The 4,771-nt window shown below is 50.3% G+C and overlaps 1 protein-coding gene across 1 annotated transcript in view; it reads left to right on the top strand.

The window, feature by feature from the left end:
- Window positions 1-120: 120 nt before the first annotated feature.
- The window catches only part of CCDC92 (coiled-coil domain containing 92), a 22,019-nt gene continuing 17,368 nt past the window's right edge, over window positions 121-4,771 (top strand). Inside the window, exon 1 of the mRNA XM_045296893.1 lies at window positions 121-201. The gene's annotated coding sequence lies outside the window, so the exon portion shown is untranslated. The remainder of the gene's footprint in view (window positions 202-4,771) is intronic.

The following is a 4,771-nucleotide window of genomic DNA, read 5'->3' as shown; positions in this document are numbered from 1 at the left end:
TCCCGGGTGGGACAGCAGGGCGCGGGTACCGCATTGCAGGTGGACCGACAGCGCCCCGGGGCCCAACCCGGCATTGTCTGGGATGCTGCGGGGAGCAGGCCGGCCGGATCACCCCGCCGCGCACGTGCGTGGGGCCCCTTGGGGACGTGGGGAGACCCTCCCCGCCGCGCTGCCTGGTCGCCGTGCCGGTCACTTGCTGACGTAAGTACTCTACCTGGAAGCCCTTTCTTAACCGTGGGCTTGGGTGTTGGAAGGATTTGGTGTACTCTCAGCTCTGCTTTGTGATTCACGGAATCCGGGCTTGGTCTCTCAGCTCTGCAGCCCTGGTCCCGGGCGGCTCCAGTCTTAACTTTAGGGATTGGGGCGGACCTGTGCTGTTTAATCGCAAGCTGTGATGTTTAGCTGCGCGATCGCTTCCCAAACGAGGTGGCTGAAGAGTTGAGCGAGGGAAAAATTCCGCCCCGTAAATGTCGATTGCAATGACTGCGTCTCAAAAGCCAAGCCCTTCTGTCGTAGTACTTTCAAAGCCGTTGCCGATTTCCAGAAACCTGTAAGAGTGTTACCGCGGCAATTGCCTTAAGACTTTTTTTTGGCGTTTGAAATTTAGCCTCGTTATTCTTAACGAAGGGGGCTCAATCAAGAACTCCCCGCTTCCTGCATTTTCTTGCCAATGAATTAAGATGCTAACATTTGATAGGACTCTCTAAAGATGTTTGTTTGTTTCTGGTCGCTTAACGTTTAGCTGATGCGACCTAGTCTTTGGAAGACCGCTTTGGGGCTGGGTGTATATCATGGGCGAAACCTTCAACAGGGCTCTCACTCCTCTGATGGGGCATAATGATTCGGTGTGCTTCCTTAGGATACGTTTAAAATTCAAAGGACAGTTCTTTAAGTGTTGAGAGATCTGGTTTGTAACATCTGTAAACCTACCAGTCTTAGAAAACTGGATTGTTAGAAATTAGATTTTAATGCTCTTAAAATAAAAAAGCAAATGCTTCCCCTTAAAAATAGGTGATTATTCCTCTAGAGTTGCTAACTCCCTTTGATCTTCCTGCTTTGGAAGCATTCTGGTTAACACACCATGGTGGTGGGCGTGCTGTGGGGTGGGAGCAGCGGTTTATCTAGTGGAATACATTTGCAAGAGTGCTGTGATTAGCAACAGTGTGGTTGCGATGTAAGAAATACTTGTCCATTATAGAGCGACTTCCCTTATTTCTGGCAAAATAGAGCAGGGACAGTTTTTTCTTAGGCACAAGCTACCCATAAGTAGCTGCTGCCACACAGTAGGCTCGTATCTCTAAAATCAGTTGTGCCTGAATTTCATTAACTCCTCTTCAAGGGCAGCGGCCCCATGCACCTATATGTATGTACACCCACAGCACAGATTCAAGGGGACTTCAAAAAAACTTGTGGGGAAATGGAAGGAATTTCTGAAGCCCCTTGGCAGGGGATTGATGGAATCAAGGGGAAGTTGTAGACCAGCCAGGTAGGTGCCGGCTGTCACCTCAGTGTCGCTGTGTCAGGCGACAGAAAGGTGGGAGCAGAAAGCTCTCGTCCTCTGATGGTTGAAGATTCCCCCTGGCCGTGCGGAGCTTTATTTAGAGTCATGCCTTGAGCGCACGCGCAGGAGGACAAGCAGTAGTGCCCGGAAGCCAGTGCCTGCCTCTCGCAATAAAGTGTTCCTCAAGTCAAGTGCTTTATGCTGCAAAGCTCCAGTCTGGGGGGGAGGGGGTCTCTCCTTCCCAGAACCTGTTCTCAGGGTGGGGGGGTTGGCTTCTTGTGCGCCTCACATAGAATGGAGTGGGCATTGGTGACTCAGTAATGGATTGACTTGATAACTCCCGCGTTTCCCTTCAAGCTCTGTGGCTCCTTTTTATTTCTCATGCGGGTGCTACAGTTGTGGACAAAACCAGGTCCCCGGACACCTCCCCAACCCTGTGGAAGGTTTTGACTTGGGTGGAAGCCAACCTGGATTCACAGCACTTGACTCCCCTGTACATGGTGGCCTCCAGGGGCTGAAACACCTGCACCTTTCTCAGTTTGTCGAGAAACTCTTTAATTATGAATGATCTGTCTTCTCACAGCTTGTATTTTCTATAGTTAACATGTAATCAAGGGGGAAATTACCCTTTTCTGTGGAGGCCAGCAGAGGAGGCCTTTTTGTTCTTTAAAGATCTTTTTAAAAAGGGAATGATGTCAGTATTCTCTGAGCGTCAGCAGATTGTGAAGGTGAATGGATTTTTCTGCCTTTGCTGAAACTATTTATGAAGAGACACCAGTTAAGGGAGGCTTCTGGCACCAGCTCCTTTGACGCTGCAGCCCCCTTGGTTTTGTTACTCAAGCATGTCTCAAATAGCACTGCGCAAAGCCCAGCTGTGTCCACCCCTGGTGAACTGCACCTCTCACCCATGACCCCTGCACCGCTTTTGAATCTGTGCTGGCAGCCTGAGGGGACACGTCTTTGGAGAAGCAGGACCACAGCCTGAGGTGGTGTGGCAGACTGAGGCTTTGTGTTTAAAAAAAGCATGTGCAGTGCCAGCCTTGGAGATCTTGTGCTTCTTGACCACCTGGCCTGTATCACAAAGTTCAGTCGACACACTAACAAAGCTGACACCCGAGAGGGTTCGAGAAAGCATTTGGGGAAATGGACTGAAAAGAACACGGACTCTTTCCACAGATGCGCTGAAGCTCCCTCGTATCTCAGGTGGGTCGATGAGGTTAAGACTCTAGTCTGACCAAAGGACTAGAACACAGTTTCTTGTAAACACTAGAAAAGTCAGCCCAGCTCACATGGACCCTGGAGGACCTTCGAGCCGCCCCATAAGGTCTCCGAAGCTGTCAGTCTTCATGGAAGCAAATAGCCATCCTTCCCCCTTGGAACTCCTCAAGGATTGAAACCACCGGCCAAGCACTTCAACCACTGCCCCCCAGGGCTCCGTCCATCAAGGTCCCGGCCTAGGAAACCATGGAGCATCGTTGTTTCATGAGCGAAAGTAGAAGCCACAAAGATTACAGCTCTGAGAACCCACGAGATAGTTCCACACTGTCCTCTGGGCTCTCTGAGGCAGACTGACCGACAGATGACACATGCCGGCGACCCTGGACTAAGATGTGATCCTGGGGCCAGTTAAGCCAAATCAGTGTTTGACCTCTCCAGCTGAGGAAGAAGCGAGAGGCAAGATCAGAATGAATGTACTGGAGTACGCACATTTCCTCAGCACCTTTGTAAAATGGTGCGCTGTCTCACTGGGTAACAGACAAGCCTGTCTCACTCATACTGTGTGTCTGCACACCCCATCAGCCGAATGTGGTGGGGTGATGAGTCACTCGAACAAGTTCTCACACTTGGTTTTGGACAGGTCTGTGGCTTATCGAAACCTTGTGCCTGACGAGAGAGAGGAACGTTCGGTCCTCGCTAACCCAGAAGTAGAGGAGAGTGCTATGAGTATTGATTTCTTCATAAGCAAGGATGGCAGGTGCTGCTATAAATACTGTCATCAGAACAGCATTTATCCAGTAAGGCAACCCGTTAAAAAAGCAAGAGTGTTTAGAGGTTCTAGGGATGATTTTATTTGAATTTTTCCCTTCACTTTTTTCCTCGCGTGGGATGAGAGTTTACAGAGAGCATCAAATCAGTCTTCCATTCAGCAATTCAGACTCATTTTGTTGCATCTCAACCATTGTCATCCCCTCAAAGGACTCACTCACCCCACGTCCTCCCAATGTTTCCATCCCTCCTCCCTTTCTGGCCCTCTGAGCGTTGTCCCTGGGTTGTTGTTAGATGGTAGATGTGGTAGATGATGCTTTCAAGTCGTTTGTTCATTTCGAGACCCGAAGGGTAACGAAGGGCCATAACCCGACTTTTGTTCCACATTTTCTCCCACTGGACCAGGACCTCCTAATGTGACCCTTTTCAGAGTAGCCAGACCCCTTCCAGGTCTTGTGGTCTCAGAGTGCAGTCCATTAGTCCACTGGAGTCCAGATGTCTTAAAGGATTTCTTTGTTCACATGAAAATAGAATAACGTTGTAGGGACAACTCAGTGTTCTATGTACACAAAAAGGGAGCGCTGCCCTGTGCTCCCCCACTCCCCACACAAATGAACACTCCCATCCTGGTACCTATCAGGGAGAGAAACAGGAGGAGTGTCATTGTTACACATCTCCCCACTGCACAGCCGTCTAAGACGGACACTCAAGGGACCACAGGCTGACCTTGAGGATATTGTGGGTCCGGTGCCACCACTTCCCCCACCCCGTAAATATAGCAAAACTTGGGCCAGACCACGCACTCCTGCAGGCGCTGCTCTGCGTACTGTATGAGGCCAGCACCCTGGCCTCAGCCCACTAGATGCCAGTAATGCCCTCCTCCTCACTAGTAATGACCCAAAGCATCTCTACTCATTGCCAGAGGCCTCAAGAAGTGTGTGTGTGTGTGTGTGTGTGTGTGTGTGTGGTTGTCCAGGGTGAGAGCTCCTGTTCCACCGTGATGGAACTGACAAATAGCATTTCAATAAGGAGGACACAGCCTTTCATTCCGACTCCTCCCTGTTGATTCAGGTTCTGAGGTTTACACCCTCATCCTTTCTGCCCCTTGGATGAAAACATCAACTGTATCCAGCTTTGACCGTAAAGCAGTGGCCACGCAGGTTCTCTTGGGGAGTTGGGGAACACTGAGTAAATACACAAAAGGCATCCAATGTAGACGGTGTGCTAAGCCAGGCAGAGCAAGGTCTCAGTGTGGGTGGAGCAGCCCTTCCCCAGGACTCTAGC

The sequence above is a fragment of the Echinops telfairi genome, unplaced genomic scaffold (genome assembly GCF_000313985.2).
Source record: "Echinops telfairi isolate 266 unplaced genomic scaffold, ASM31398v2 ScPeMD7_7412;HRSCAF=8450, whole genome shotgun sequence".
Taxonomy (NCBI): Eukaryota; Metazoa; Chordata; class Mammalia; order Afrosoricida; family Tenrecidae; genus Echinops; species Echinops telfairi.
The sequence above is the reverse complement of the archived record's forward strand: the minus strand, read 5'-3'. Positions and strand labels throughout refer to the sequence as shown.